Below are 17,750 nucleotides of genomic sequence, written 5' to 3'. Positions count from 1 at the left end.
TAAAGAATTATTTAAAGAAATTATAGGTTATTCATACAATGGAACACTTATAAAGCCCTTTAAAAGTTGAAGTAGATTATGTATTGTTAGATGAACATTGTATGGCTTTACTTATGCAAAGTAAGTACATATATGTCATCTTCATGCATACATAAATGCACCTGCATAGAATAGCTCTAAAAATGTATTACATAATTGTGATGATATTTAACTCTATGGATTGAAATTAGAGTATAATTTAGGAGAGAACTATCATTTGTTATATGACTCATGGAATTCTCACCAACTCTTAGTCAATTTGCATATTAATTAACATATACATAGATTCAGAAAATATTTATAGAATGACTTCTTCATAGCTGGCATGGGAGAAAAAATGATGAATACAATTGACATAACTATTGTTTTCATGAAACTAAGACATTTTGGGGAAAGAGAGCTGAACTCAGAAATAAGAAATGAAAGGATACAGTAGAAGAAAGTAGTGATTTTAGAACTCGTATTGGTTTTGAAGAAGCCCTGCAGTTAGGATAGCAGAATTTAGAATTTAAGAAGAATCTAGACTAATAGAGACCTAAACCCCATTACATTTTGTTACATTTTTTACATATACACAAAACATCTGAGAGGAGATTTCAGACTGTAAGTCCATATGGAAATTGGATTAGATCCCAGAATAAGAATTTGATGAAGGAAATTCATATGGATTTGTGCTACTAACAAAACAAAAGAATATGCAAAGCACTATTGCTCATAGAAAGACATTACACATTATTGAATATTTGGCACTATCAGTGTTTTCTATCCTAATATGGAAAAGGGCGATGCACATATTTGTGAATTGTTTACTTTTATTTCAGCTCATCTGCCTTGTCCCTCAGTTACATACCTTCACATTTTCCAGGTGAGTGTTATCAGTGTCTTATGATAGCTAGAATTTAGGACAAGAAATTATTTCTAATGGAGTACATTTCAATAGCAGCAAGAGCAGCAAATTTTCCCTTCGTTTAAATTTGAAAATGTTGGGTCTCATTACATTTGTACATTGTTGGAGTCAAGGATTTATTCTGCTTACACATGTTGATGAGCCAAGGTAAGAGAGGATTTTCCTTCCATAAGAAGAGAAATATGGTTTTGAAAATTGTTTACAGGAGTAAAGGTCATAATGTGATATGAAATGGGAAAAATAAACTCAATGCTATTTTTCAAAAACATTTTCAGAATCACTGTAAACATGGTCCTTTAATTTCAGTCTCTCTTTCTCTGCCTCTGTCTCTGTCTCTATTTAGATTTTACTCTTTCAGTCTCTCACTCTCTATATATATCTATATTTATCTTCCCCAAATGAGAATGGTTATCTAAAGAGCAGCTACCTTTTGGAGTCTACTATCTAATCGAACCAAACCTCTTCTGGAAGGAACCGCTATTTCAAAAATACTTTTAAACGGTTTAGACAATGTTGGAGAACATTTATTTTTCCTTTGAAAAATTATACTTACCTTCTAAACCAACTTGTTTTCTCTAACATGGAAGATGATATTTTCATTAAGCTTAATGCCAAATAAGGTTTATTATTTCATATCAAGTAATGAAAAGAATTTGCCCCCTACTAAGCTTCTTTATATGAGTTACAAATAGTTTCAGTTCAATGATAAAAAGGCAAGAAAAAAAGGACCCTAAAAGAGGCTTAAAAGAGGTAGGGGTTTATTTTTCTCACAGAGTATGTCTGAAGATGACGTTTGTTAGAGCTGTTTCTGTCAGTCTTGTTGTCAGTTGGCCAAATTGTGATTCACCTAGATTTTTCTTTATGGCTATTTGATTGTCATTACATCTTTAAACATTATATCTTTTTTTAACGTATGACAGTTGAGAACAGATCTTGGGTTATGACTCAGCAGTTTAGTGCAAATTTCAAAATGCAATGCGGTATTATGTTTTAGGAGACCTGCAAAAAACTCATGCTACTTTGTTCTTAAATTTCCCTCATAGCAAGGAAATAATTTTTAAAATGTACAAAGAAGAATGTTTAAACATATGTGCCTCTATTTTTACACTAAAAATATCTTAGAATCAACCTATGAGTCTAGTTATGAATGGCATTACATTGGGTTATGCAGTCATCTTAAAAGATATATAAAATATTAATATGAACAGGGTATATATAGTATGATCCAAATTTTACATATGTATAGTTATATATACACACAACACAAATACACAAATATATATATGTGTATATATGTATATCTACACACATACACACATATATATATAATATTATATATGAGTCATTTTAATAAAAGTAATTAACAAAAAGTATTGGTAGGAAATATATAAATATGATGACGGCTATTATCTCATCTACCAAAACACATTTTACAGATAATTTTTAATAGTTCCTTATGCTTCTCTAGATGTTCTAGATTTTCTAAAATTAGGATCTACTATTTTAATAAATTGAAAATATTGAATGCATCAAGAAAAGTAAGGAAGTTTTACTCACGACTCTGAAAACAATTGCATTTGTAATTGTGGAAATGAAATGGCTAAAGCAATACAACCTATTGGAAGACTCAGAGCCTTGTGTCCTTGCTGAAATTAACACTCCTCAGTGTATCTTTTGTTAGATCAGTTTTAAAGCCACTTACCGCTATTTTATTTCCACACACCTTGGAAAAGTAAACTGTAACATTCATATTTTTCCTGCATGAATAGTCGCATCAGTAATCAGTATAAAACTTCACATTTCCATAATGCAAAATATTTAAAGTGGTTTTATGGAAGGTTAATATAAATAATATATTTTAGATTTGTGCTGCTTCAGTTGGCTCTTGGCCCTTAATCCCATTATTAAAATCCTTAAATGTGAAAAGTCCACCCCTATTTATATCCTGATTTTGAAAGTAGAATCTGATAATTTGGAGGACTTCATTAGCGGTAGGGGAAAACGTTTTCTCCTTTTAATGAATATAAGCAGAAACATTAGCAAAAGAATGTATATGTATCCAAGCAACAAATTTTAGAATTATAATTCCCATTTAAAAAGTCTCTAATAACAATTTATATACAGCTATTTTATATACAGTTGGCTTCCTAAATCATATACATTTGCAGCATGTGCAGTGTCATCGAGTTTACAACTCGATGGGAGCACTATTTTCAGTGTTGTAACTCTAATGTGTCTGCGTTATTAAACAGCATTGCCTGGTTCTAAAGATGCAATGACCCAAACTTAGAATGATTATTCTTGTGTTCATATTTCAAAACAGTTTCTCTTGTATGACTAAATTTTCCTGTATGAAATGTTCAGACAAGGATGATACGAACACAGACAAATAGTACTGATCACAGTACAAAATTCAAACCACTGCAAATCACGAACATGGTCCTATTACAAGCTGTGAAACCCAAATTCTGTCGGTCTTTCTCTAAGGTGGTTTTCACAGAAGTCAAATGAATGACCTACTTTTTGCTATGGTTGTACTCATAAGAACAAAGCTTAGTAGAAAAAAGAAAAATGATAAAGCTGGTATTAATTGCATATTTTCATACAGAACTTAATGACTATTTGAGGATTTTCAAAACATTTATACAGTGGATAAATTTCAAAATTTCACATGCATCCTAAGTTAGAAAGATATGAGCTCTGATAATCAGTACCACCTGATTTTATATTGTTACCTGGCAAAGTCTCCTTGTCAGCTGTGAAAAGGAAAGACAAGTTACAGAGACAAAAGTTCTTTTTCAGAGAGAAAAGGCTTTATTGCAGGGTGGATGGCCAAGCAAGGAGACAGGAGGCAAAGCTTAGATCTGTCTCCCTGATCTGACATTCAGGGAAGATTTTATGAGCTAAGGGAGGAAGGTTAGAATGTGGAAGCACTGATGGGGCAGGTTTCCATAAAAGGGCTTTGGAACTTGGTCCTTTATGGTAAGGTATGGTAAGGAGGCTTCAGTACTAGATCTCATTAGACAATGGACCTTTCCCTTCTGAAAGGGTTCAGATCATGTCCCAGTCCTTTGGTTTCATGGCAGGGAGAAGCTTTGGTTCTAGGTGTTATTTGAGGTAAAATTTTCTCCTCTGAGCAAGCTTCAGCTGCATGACTAACAGTTTGGTTCTGTTATCTCTGAAAAACAATTCAGTGTATTATTAATAAAAGAATAGGGCCCATTTGGGCTGGTTCTGTAATTATAGTATGGTCCAAGATTTCTAAGACTCATAGGACTAGATCAGACCTCCTTCATAATTTTCATATTATCCTGTGAATTGTTTGACTAATCATCCAGTTTTCCAAGACAAATCCTAGGGATCTGATTTTGACTCCATTCTGCTTCTCTATCCTATTCACCAAACACACACATATACACACACCCACACAAAGACATATACACACACACATTGTTCATTTTATCACCAAGTGATAGACACAAGGAAACATACATCCCTTGATACAGGTAACGATAATAGATGATACAAATTCCTACAAAGAGCTATGAGGGTAATAAACACCACAGCCTTCTCTTTAGGGGTAGCACATTTCACTGGGCATCTGGTCCTTAGATCATCAATCTCCTTTCATTGTTCAAATTGGGTAGATTCTTTACCTCCCGAATGCCTCCTGACATTCTAGGGATGGCTATCTGCAAACTGGTCCCTGATAACAAGCTGAGGGCATTTTTTGAATGCTCATCAGGAAAGTGATATAAAAGTCAATTTGCAAGGGCAAATTTTTCCAACAAGTCCAGGCTCTAGCTTTGCCTTAAATCTTTTTCTACAAAAGTCAATACAATCTTCTAAATTTCTCTCTTCCCACCCTACTATCATACATGTCTCCTGCCCTCTTTCACCATCACCCTTACTTTAGAATGTTACTGAAGATCCTTCTAGTGTTTTGATGAGGCTGACATGGCGTGGCTGTGTAACTATTTTGAGAAAAGCCTAATTCTTCCAGAAGCTGCGATGAAATTCTTGCATCCAGCCCCTCTTAAAGGAAAGACTGTCTTTCGTAGATGAATACTCTGACAAGCTGGTGTTTCAAGTCTGAGGATATACTTGTGTGGAACCTGGTATCACCAGTAAGAGAGGAAAGAGAAGACAGGGTCTGGTGAAAGAACATGGAATTACTGGCGGGAGAGGTTAGTAGAAGAATCTTAATGAATCTTATCAAATTGCATCCTGTATGATTTGGTACTTAAATACAGTACCTTACTCCATTTCCCCTAGGAGATGATGCAGAGAATATCATTTTGCAAATTCTGAATCCACTATATCATGCTGATACAGGCTTACAAGTCCACTGGTTCTCAAATGTTGGCAATCATCACTCCACCTGGACAGCTGAATAAACACACTGCTGGTCCCACCTCCAGAGCTGGATTTGGTAGGTCTGGAGTGGAGCCTAAGACTTTTCATTTCTAACAAACATCTAGCATCTGGTACTGCTAGTGGGAAACCAAACGTTGAGAACCCCTGGTTAACCTATTTTACAATTTCCATTACAGGACTCTCCTTATTTTAGTTCCAACCTCAAATTCTTACAGAGAGGCAATTTTTTTTTATCTTGACAAAAGGAAATCCCAGGTAAACATCACATTAGTTGTTGCTTCAGTGAGCAACAGTGAGCTCAAGTGTAACAGTGCCATACATGTGGTGCTTCCTAGGGGAGAATGAAATCAGAATTTAATAACAATTAAAGAAAAAACTAAGTTGAGAAAAAACTTAATCTGACTTTGATCATTTTGTAATCTCTGTAAGGAACAGTGTAGCATCACAAAACCACTTACCTTCTTAAAATTGAAATGGTGACTTTGAATTGAGCTGATTGTCATTTCACATGAGCTATTCTCAGTGAGATAACAAGGACCATCATCTAGGCTTTCATTAGTAAAAGTTGTTTACCATTCTAACTTCATCACCAGAAGCTGGCTAATCATCTGCTTCAAGTGTCCACTGTAAGGTACGATACTGAGGAACCAGATGTTTATTCTCACCACACTATATACCAAGTGCTCAGTTACTCCATTCCACAAGCTTAATAGCTTCTTGCCAGTGCAACTTGATAAAAATAGATTATAAATTTCAGTTAGCGCCTAGAGCTACATTTTCTTCTCAAATTATTTTATTACCAAAAATGTATCTTTTACTTTCAACACCTAATATTATCTAAATGCCCCAACAGAAGGCATAATTACAATTACATTTTGATGTAGCAGGATCCAATGGAAAGTCAAATTAACATGCAGCACTGCAACAAAACAAAACACAACGAAACATAAACGGGTTTTTAACAATGTATGTTTGGTCTCATCACTGCAAAATGAATACCCATACTGCTACACTGTGAAAAAATATGTCACTGCTATACCAACGTACACGTATGAAGCCTTTCAGTTGTTGCATTAGGGATTCTCGACTGGGAATGTTTTTGCTTCCAAGGGACATTTAGCAGTGTCTAGGAACATTTTTTGATTATCACAGCAGGGGGAGGTGCTAACTTGCATCTAATGAATAGAGACCAGAGATGCTGCTAAATCTTATACAATGCACAAATCAGCACCCCCATTACTAAGAATTATTCAGGCTAGAATGTTGAGAAATTCTGAGAAACCTAGATCACTGAGTTGTAGGTCATTTGAAGCTAGAAAACTCCATTTTCAGTTTTGTTTCTGTAACATAATCCAGAGACAATGGTGTCTATATTAAAAAATACCAAACTGTAGACAATGACTGTAATATGAAATGTTTTGGGTAGATGGTTACTAACTTAACATATGTAGAAAGAGAAAGAGATGAAAGCTTTATAGTTTCCAAAATGGTTCCATTTGCACCAAGCAAATCTCCTAAAAGGACCTTGAAAATTAAAGGTCAAGAGTGTTTTTGCTGACCAAATATATCAACCTTAGAGAAATTATTAAAAGGTTAAAAATTATTCTAGTTTATGCCGAATTTTTGCAATAATAAATGCTTTGTTTTCTCAATCTGGAAGGGCAAGGACTAGACTAGATGTTCCTGTTACTATCATCAAGATGAATGAAGGGAACAAACAACAAAAAAAGAAGGCCAGCAAAGTTTCCTGACTGATTTTAACAACCTAAATACTTTTCAAATGTTCCTTTAATTTTAACTTGTACAGAAGTCTATATATATTTTTTATTTACTTAGTTATTCTTACCTAAAACATTCTCACTTGGATATTATAAATAACATTTTAAAATACTTTAGTGCAAATCATAAATTACAGTATTATGTCTCAGGTTTTTCTCACCAAAAGCAACTTTCACATATCTTGAACCAATTTCACATAATGAAAACTTTAAAATATCTAATTTATCTTATATGATGAATAGGAATTTTTAATAGATAAAATACAAGAATGCAAGTGGTTTTTAAATATGTCAGCTCCCTTTCTGCTTTTCTTCTGAATTTTATTTTCCTCTTCTGGTCTCAAATATGTCATTGCTTCCTTTCTTCTTTCATCCCTTCCTTCCTCTCTACCTCCCCTCTCTGTCCCTCTCTCTCTCTTTCCTCCTTTCTTTTTTCCTTCCATTCTTTAGTAAATGTTTATCAAGCTCCTACTCATTCCTAAGGACTGCATTAGACAGTAAAGTTGTGACGCCAAATGGACTTTCTTCATGGAACTAGAGTTTACTACAGGAGATTTCATCAGGCTTCATCAACTGTTACCTTTAGACTACCATTCATTTAAATATCTGTGTCCATTTTAGATCAACTGCAGAAGAAAAGTTATTTTAATTTTTCTAATGATAGAGGGATAGATGGAAACATTATAGGAAATGGGTTTGCCGAGACACAGCTCTGAATCTGAAAATATGACACGTATTTTTGCCCACCAGAAAATTTTTTTTGTGGTATGCCGGCCTCTCACTGCTGTGGCCTCTCCCGTTGCGGAGCACAGGCTCTGGACGCGCAGGCTCAGCGGGCATGGCTCATGAGTCCAGCCGCTCCGTGGCATGTGGGATCTTCCCAGACTGGGGCACGAACCCGTGTCCCCTGCATCGGCAGGCGGACTCTCAACCACTGCCCCACTAGGGAAGCCCTGCCCACCACTTTTGTGATTACCTTTTCATACATACTCTTACATGTAACAGTGGCTCGGGACATCAATACCTATATGAAGATAATGGAATGTCATGAGTTCATCTCAACACTACCTGTTGTTATTGACCAACTAGATTATTTATTCCCTTAAGGTCACGCAATTTTATGGTTCCCCATTGCTCTCTAAGCCAAGCCTCTGTTATGTGACAAAAGACCGTCAGATGTGGCCCCAGTGGTGGATGGAATTTGCCTTCCCCGACCAACTTCTATTAAAACTAGTTGCACAAATGGATACATGAGCTTAAAGCATCATCTAATTCTTCTCACCAGTAGCAGCCAACTCTCAGCTTCAACTCAGCCAAAACACCATAATCCCTTGTAGCATTGCTATTTGTCATGATATGAATATTTACAAGTTACTAGTCTAAGCACATCAGGGGAATAGCTTAGTTTACTAGGAACAGAGTTCCAAAAGCATAAAAAAAGCATAAGATAGATTGATAGTCCTGGGTATCCACATGAGTATGGAGGGATTAAGGCTTTAAAACTAGCCATCACACCTACTATATAGAACCTTTTGTTTCTTGCTAAACAAAATGTGTTTTATCCCATAGGCAAGGAGGGTATTAAGGAAAAGAGTGATAATACTACAATTATATTCTAAAGATAGCATAGACATTGTTTGAAGGGAAGCTAGTTTTGAAACTAAGGAAAAAGTTATGAAGACATTGTGGTAGTCCAGACATGATATCTGAAAACATGGTTAGGTTATTGCTGAAGAAAAAGCTGGTAGATAGTTGATTATAAATTAGGCATATGAATGAAAACAAGGGAAAAAATTGGGAATAAAACCCACTTCTGTTTCTGTCACCTGGGAGGTAAACATATCATTAATTCAGAATAGAATTTGAGACATTAGAATTAAAATCACTACCTCTGTCAAAATGGCTCGTTGCATGAAACTCTTGGTCAGATATATAAAGCTGTACCCCATAAATATCTTCCCTGCTTGCTTCATAAAATTTCAGAAAATTAATTGAGACTATTTTTCATCTGAGTCATCAGCTCTCTTTTTTGGACAATAGATTGCTCACCTGAGCAAAAAGCTTGCTTATCAGGTAGAAGTTTATCATGACTCACTTTACCCACCCTGTCTCCATCTATACTCATCAATCCTAAACTGTCATGTCATTAACTGTCCAATCCCAATCAGTTTCCTATCTTTCAATCAATATCAGTGGCTTTTCCCAAACTCTCCATTCTGAGATTGTACTGAGATTCTGCCAAAGTAGTGTTCTCCATTACTGCATTAAGTCTAATAAACTTAGCTTTGCTTGGTCAATGATTTTCTTGGTTGCTTATTAGGTAAGAAGAGTTGACCATCGGTACATAGAGAAGAATATTAATGCTGAACCTAATAAGTACAGGTTTGAACACTTTGATTTTTTAAGGGCCTATAAAATATTCCAGCTGACATTCCCAAATATCGTTTGGAAATACTGATCCTTCACAAAGATAATTTTAACTGTAGCAAAACTTCAGATGGTAATAGCTAACATTTACTGAGGAATTATTATCTGCCAGGCACGGTTCTTAGTTTTTTACATGTATTAATATTCAGAACAACCCTTTGAGGCAGATAAAAATATCTCTGCTTTACAGATGAGGAAATTGAGGGATAGAAATTAACTAACTTGCCCAAGGACAAAAAGCTCACACTTTTAACAATTTTATTATAGTGTCTCTTTGTGAATGATTTATTTTTTTCTGCTTTATTTCAAAACAACTTATTTTCATATATATATATGTGTGTGTGTGTGTGTGTGCATGTGTATCTATATATGTAGATATATATATATATATATATCATAGTATTTGCCTAGTAGCATCCAGAAAGTTACCATTATATCTTATTTTATATAAATTCAGAGACATTTTTAATTGGTTTTAGTGATTGCTACATTTTAAAACACTCAAAGTGCTTATGTTCATTTGCACTGGGGCAATTTTAAAAGATTCATTTGACCATTGTTTTAAAAGACTTACATAGAATTTGCTTTTTCCAGTTCCCAGAAAGAAAAAGACAGTTACATTTATGTCTAGCATCACCCACCTTACAACTGGCAGGTATAGAATGGAAACCTTGTGTTTTTTCACACCTAAATGCAGGCACTTTGCAAGCAACAGAAAGCATGTATTCCTTTAAAATTTGGAGACTCTGTTTATTTCTACCAGGGGAATTGTTTTAAAGGGATTTAGAGTAAACATCAATGATCAAGAAATTATAGCTAAAAATAGGAAAAACATATATCTGACAATTACATGGATCACTTTTGTAAACTTCATCTGCAAGATCTACCCACTGACGACAACACGCTCTCTAACTTGCTTTCTGTGGTCACAGGCTTCCACTGCCACGCTTTTTACATCGGATAATAACTCTGTTCAGCAACGACAGCTGGCTTTGATTCACAGTGGGGCCTTGCTACTCAAAAATGTGATCTGTGAATCAGTAGCAGTGTTTAGAACTGCAGACTCTTAGGGCCCAACTCCAAGATAGACTCATTCGATCAGAGACAGGATCCAGAGGCTATTCCTATACACATTCAAGTTTGAAAGGTACAGCTACAGGCACAAATGTAGATAAAAATCCTGTTTCTCTTTGAAATATTTGATAGTATCTTTGCTAGTGTCTTTACACCTCAGCTAGCAATAAGTAACAGTGATCTCATGTGGTCACGTCACTTCAGAGACAATATATTTGGGTTGGATTAATTGAGAATACATTACTCTTCTACGCTAAAAGCAGAATTTATTTTTCTGATTATTTTACATAAAATTATATTGCCCGAAGTCATCCCCAAGTTCTCACATTTTATTAACCCACTGACCACTATCTCTTTTCAAAAGTTCATCTATTCCATTCATTATGAAAAATTATTTTGTCTCACTATTAAGTTTGACATTTGAATTTAAAATGTCAGTAAATGCAGAGACAAGAGCCTGTGAGCTGTCAGAACATGCCCTTCATTTTATTTAAAAGTAATGAGAATATTGTCACTTTGAGGTTCTGTTAACATTTTGTAAAACAGCAAATAAGAAACTTTAAGAGCAATAATACACTAAAAAAATAATGTGAGCATTGACAGCTTTATCTCACAGCAACTAACTGCACCAAGACCACATAATACTCATAAAAGTCAGTAGTGCAAATATTTTTGTAGTTATGAGAAAAATAAATGGCAGACATTAGGCATCTATGTACCATCTTTGAAAAGCAAACATATTATCATCAATATGTTACTGTGATGGAGGACATAACTAAAAAATTGTCTTTTTTCTAAATATAGCATGTCAATAATAAGCTTCACTAAAATCCATCTTCTTATGGCTCTATGGAAATTAGTTTAATTATGTTGTCTTTTACCTGACAGAGACTTCTGTCATTCAATTTCATTCCCTTGGATCAATAGAGCTCCAAATTAATATTCTTATCTGTTTGCTTGTGTTGGGTTATTGCATAATTTCTTTCATGATTTTCAAAAAGGAATAGACTAGCTACCCTTCAACCAAATGCCTTTTCACCAGTGTTCCTAAAATGCTTCCCAAACTATATGTTTTGGATAGTTTTATATTCAAATTGCCTGTTCACAGCTTCTGATGCGAACAAATGTTGAGACCATTTATAACTTAAATGCTTATTAGTATTTTGCACTAATAGTCCTTTCATCTGAAGAGATTTAAGTACTTCATAACGCCATGTAAGCCTCAGGTCGGAGACTCCCACTGAGATCAAGAGAGAGCTGAGGAATAATATCTAACAGCAATTGAAGGAGATTTAAATTAGGAAAAATAAATTGGCAAAATTTTGACAGAGTTAACACACCTGCTCCCTCTGTTATCTGATTATTGAGTTTCAAACCCACAGGTAATCAGGACTACATGGTGTTTTATTCTAAAATGCCAAAAAAAAAAAAAAAAAAAAAAAAACCTCTCATGTTTAAGAAGCTAGTGTTGTCCTAACTTAAGACAGACCCTATGCTGTTGCTTGATCTGCATTGCCATATTTTATTCTAAACATTTTAAGTAAATATGATTTGCTTCCAAGGGGAGTCAAAAAGCCTTCATATAGGAAATAAAATAATGTAGGCCTCTTTAAAATTAATTTTGTTTCTGCTAAATATAGAGACAATACAAACTAAACAATATAAACTAAAAATCAACCTAACAACACCAAGAAGAAATAATCACTGTTAACATATTTGTGATACATTATAGATGCATCTACACACATTAATATGCATATATTTTTAAACATAAATTAAAATAATCTGTAGTTTTGAGCCTGGTTTTCAGTTCCCTTAATACATTAATGATACTGTTAACAGTTTGCTTCTTCTCCATGTATCAACCCTCTTCTCTCTTCTTTTTTCATCTACTTTGGGCTCCATCAAATTTTCATCATTAACACAAACTTTTTTTCAAGTACCCCGTATACACGAATAATGGCCCCCAAAGTCATAAAGTCCCAATTCCTGTAAAAGTAACCTTTTTTAGAAAAGGGGTTTTTGCCAAGAAAATTAAGTTAATAATCCTTAGGGAAATTTATCCTGAATTATCCAGGTGGGCCCTAAATGCAAAGACATATATTTTTATAAGGGAAATGTACAAGGAAATTTGACACACACAGAAGATGTGAAAACAGAGGCAGAGACAAGAAAGGTCTGGTGATATCAGAACCTGGAATAAGCAAGGAACAGTTACCCTCCAGAGCCTCCAAAGGGGAGAGGACATGCCGACACCTTGACTTCAGCCCAGCTAAACTGATTTGGGACAGCTGACTTCTAAAGCTGTAAGAGAATAAATGTGTGTGGCTTTAAGCCACCAAGCTTGTAGTAATTTGTTACAGCTGCCACAGGAAACTAAGGCATACCTCCAACATTTTCCCTTTCTTCTTCCATTATTTGCACATTCAATACCCAGTCTTGCCCAACCACCTATATCCTATGTGCAAGCCCTTAAGTAGCTGAATCCTGCTGGCAATGGCCTTCAGCAGATCTGACTGGTGTCCCAAAAACTATGTTACCCAATGGACCATATGGTGAACTATGTTACCCATAATGGACCTGCAACATTCCCTGGCCACTTTTCTACTAAATCATTGCTCTTACACTGCTCAACTAGCTTCCATCTTTAACACTACACATGTTTTGCATTACATTCTTTCCTGCCACAGCACAGTCTATTCAACTCTAAAGCAGAAATATTTGTAAGTAAAAAATAGCATGAAGTCTTCAATTCCTTACTTCCAGTCCTCTTCCTATGTCAGTCTTACTTCTATTTCCTCCACTTCATTGAAATTTTTACTGAAAATAGCAATCCAATGGCATCATGTTAAATCTAAAGACAATTTAAAGCCTTCTTGTCAGTGATTTGGAAATAATTTCTCAAAAATTCAAAATCTCTTTGATTTAAGTTTAATTAAAAATCTAGTTGAACTCAGAGGTTACATGGTTTCTCTGTTTTGTTTTTCCAGAAAATTATAAGGATTTGAAAATATCAGTGGAGTTGCTTTTGGAAATACTACACATTGTATTCAATATTTTGCATCATTTAGAGAGAAAAGTTAAGGAATAAGTCTTGTATCTCTTGGGGACCAGTTTAAAAAAATGAAGTTTAATCTCTGTCTATTATGTTTTGTGATGCCATGAAGTTAAGTTCCTGTATAAGCCTTTAATTGAGAAAACTTCCTGTAATACTGAAACACTCATTATTATTTTTTTAATATTTCAAAGGGCTCATTTTAAACTTTGAATAACTAGTGGTTATTTTAAATAACTTGTTCACTAGAATATTTATGTAACTGTGAGCTTTTTTCTCTTTATTGTTATTACCACAAAGGTCACAGTAGGTAAATTTTTACATACTCTCCTTTTAATAATTACCCTCTAACCATGAGTTGAGAGAGCTAAGTACAAATAAATCCCATAAGAGACATAATATACACTCTGAAAATTAGGAATATATCTAAGGCTATTGTTTTCAGAAATTTACCATTTGATAAGCTAAAAAATGAACCCATAATATTACTTTAAAAACACAATGCAATACCCTGAGAAAAACCATAATTCAAAAAGAGAAATGTACCACAATGTTCACTGAAGCTCTATTTACAATAGCCAAGACATGGAAGCAACCTAAGTGCCCACTGACAGATGAATGGATAAAGAAAATGTGGCACATACATACAATGGAATATTTCTCAGCCATAAAAAGAAATGAAATGAATTATTTGTAGTGAGGTGGATGGACCTGGCGTCTGTCATACAGAGTGAAGTAAGTCAGAAAGAAAAACAAATACCATACGCTAACGCATATATATGGAATCTAAAAAATCAAAATGGTTCTGAAGAGCCTAGGGGCAGGACAGGAATAAAGACACAGACATAGAGAATGGACTTGAGGAAATGGGGAGGGGGAAGGGTAGGCTGGGATGAAGTGAGAGAGTGGCATGGACATATATACACTACCAAATGTAAAATTGATAGCTAGTGGGAAGAAGCCACTTAGCACAGGGAGAGCAGCTCAATGATTTGTGACCACCTAGAGGGGTGGGATAAGGAGGGAGGGAGGGAGAAGCAAGAGGGAGGAGATATGGGGATATATGTATATGTATGTATGGCTGATTCACTCTGTTATAAAGCAGAAACTAACACATCATTGTAGGCAATTATACTCCAATAAAGACGTTTAAAAAAAAAAAACAACTACCATATGACCCAGCAATTCCACTACTGGGCATATTCCCAGAGAAAACTATAATCCAAAAAGACACATGCACCGCAATGTTCATTGCAGCACTATTTACAATAGCCAAGACATGGAAGCGACCTAAATGTCCATCAGCAGAGGAATGGCTAAAGAAGATGTGGTACCTATATACAATGGAATATTGCTCAGCCATAAAAAGGAACAGAATTGGGTCATTTGTAGAGATGTGGATGGACCTAGAGATGTCATAAAGAATGAAGTAAGTGAAAGAGAAAAACAAATATCGTATATTAATGCATATATGTGGAATCTAGAAAAATGGTATACATGATCTTATTTGCAAAGCAGAAATAGAGACACAGATGTAGAGAACAAACGTATGGATATCAAGTGGGAGGGGGTAGGTGGGAGGGACTGGGAGATTGGGATTGATATATATATACACTATTGATACTATGCATAAAATAGATAACTAATGAGAACATACTGTATAGCACAGGGAACTCTACGTAATGCACTGTGGTGACCTAAATGGAAAAGAAATCCAAAAAAGAGGGGATATATGTATATGTATAGCTGATGCTGTACAGTAGAAACTAACAACATCATAAAGCAACCATACTCCAATAAAAATTAATTTTAAAAAACTTGAATGAAAATAATAAATTGAATAATAAATTAAAAAAAAAAAAAAACAATGTCCACACTTCAGAATTTTATACACTCCTTCTTGGTTGCTCTTGTCAAAAGGGTTAAAATCACATTAGAGAGTTAATGAAAAACTTAATTCAGAGCTTACCAAAGTAACGGAGTCAGCTACTAACAATTCCCTTCAGGCAGAGATTTGAAGGATTTCAAAGAAGAGTGAGTTTTTGAGAGTAAAAGGAGAAAATTTAAGACAGGCTTTGATTGGCATGTGTTACTTTAGGATAAAATTATCTATTGGATTGGGTTTTTGAAAAGAAAGAAGTTTCTGATTGTCTTTCAAGTACATTTGGCATAGATTATAAGTTCACTACATCCTTGTGCATTAGTGAAGCTTTTCTAGGCTGCACAGGGTAAGGTGGGTTTTCCTGTTTCAACTGAAAGAATATCTGGGGTCCAAGCGTTGTATAAGCAGTTCTACACTCTGATATCCCATTCTCCTTACTTTCTCCTTAGTTCTCAAGTCAGTATTATTTATATTTTGTGTGCTTCTGCTCATTTCCACAATTTCTAAATTTGGGGACTACTTGGAGATTAACCTTTTTTTTCTGTCACTTTATAATCTCACCCATGGAGATTTTATTTATTCCCATTTTTCTAAATAACATTTATGTATCCATCTCTAACTAAGCACTCTCTTCTGAAATCCAGCTACAACTGCATATGCAACATTCACATACCAAGTGCATGTATGTCCACAACTTAGCTATTGATCAAAATAATCTTGACTCATCCTACAGCCTTGCCCAGATGAGTCAATGGCACCATTATGTCTTAAAACAGTTTTAAATTTACATAAATATTGAGCAGATAGCACAGAGATTTATTATATACACCCCCCAGCACACACACATATTTTCCTGTTATTAACACCTTGCTTTAATGTGATACATTTATTACAGTTAATGAACTAGTATTTATACATTATGATTGATTAAAGTCCATCATTTATGTTAAACTTTACTCTTTGTGTTGTACAGTTAATGGGATACATAATGTCATGTACCCACCATTTCTGTATCATACAGAGTAGTTTCACCAAGTATTAAAAAAAAACAGAGCTAGACAATAATTAAATAGGTCAAATCATTTTATTCATGAACTCTTGCAATAGGATAAAAAGACCTCGCATAGAACTAAGTTTAATTCTGAATACAGCATGGACAAATGGGGATTTATGGCCAAGTAGCAGGGGGAGGAGGGATCAGTGGACGAAAACTTATAAGAGGGAAATATCAAGGGCAAGAAGGGATTCTGGCTAAACCAACTTGACAATATTCTTGCCGAAGGCATGCCAGTGTGAGCAGATAACAAGGCTGGGGGATAAGAAACTGACCAAATATCAAGGGTTATCAGATAACATGTTGGGGGATTCTCTCTAAATGCACTTAACAGAATTCGCACTATAACTAGGCAATGAAGGCCTGACATGTATGGATGCCAAGGTTGAGAACTGGAGAGCTTAGAGGAGCTTGACTACAGTTTGGTTAAGGAAAGTGTCTTTGTCACAACTCAGTGGTCTCCTGTGCTTAAGCTCTTCATCTTCACACCACCACCCCTGATTCCCAAACCACTGGAAATCACTGATCTTTTTACTGTCTCTACAGTTTTGCCTTCCTAGAATGTCATGTAGTTAAAATCATAAAGTATGTCGGTGTTTTAGACTGTTTTCTTTCATGTAGTAGTCTGCATTTAAGGTTTCACCATAGCTATTCATAGCTTAGTAGCTCACTTGTTTTTATCACTGAATAATATTGCACTATATATATGTGTGTGTGTATATATATATATATGTATATATATATACATGTACCATAATTTATCCATTTGCCTATTGAAGGTCATCTTAGTTGCTTTCATTTTTTTTTTTTTGACAATTATGAATTAAGCTCCCATAAATGCCCCTGTGCAGGTTTTTGCCTTGACAAAAATTTTCAAATCAATTGAGTAGACACCCTGTGGCACAATTGCCGGATTTATGATAAGACTCTATCTACCTTTGTAAGAAATTTTCAAAGTGGCTGTACCACTTAGTATTTCCAACAATGACTGAATGAGAATTCCTGTTGCTCCATATCCTTGTCAGCTTTTAACATTTTCATTTTGGGGGATTTTAGCCATTCTAAGAGATGCACCATCATATCTTATTGATGTTTTAATTTTCAATTTCCTAATGATATTTCATGTTGAGTATTCTCTTTTATACCCATTTATATAC

Source organism: Phocoena phocoena, chromosome 3 (genome assembly GCF_963924675.1).
Source record: "Phocoena phocoena chromosome 3, mPhoPho1.1, whole genome shotgun sequence".
NCBI classification, from domain to species: domain Eukaryota; kingdom Metazoa; phylum Chordata; class Mammalia; order Artiodactyla; family Phocoenidae; genus Phocoena; species Phocoena phocoena.
Note: the sequence above shows the minus strand (reverse complement) of the source record.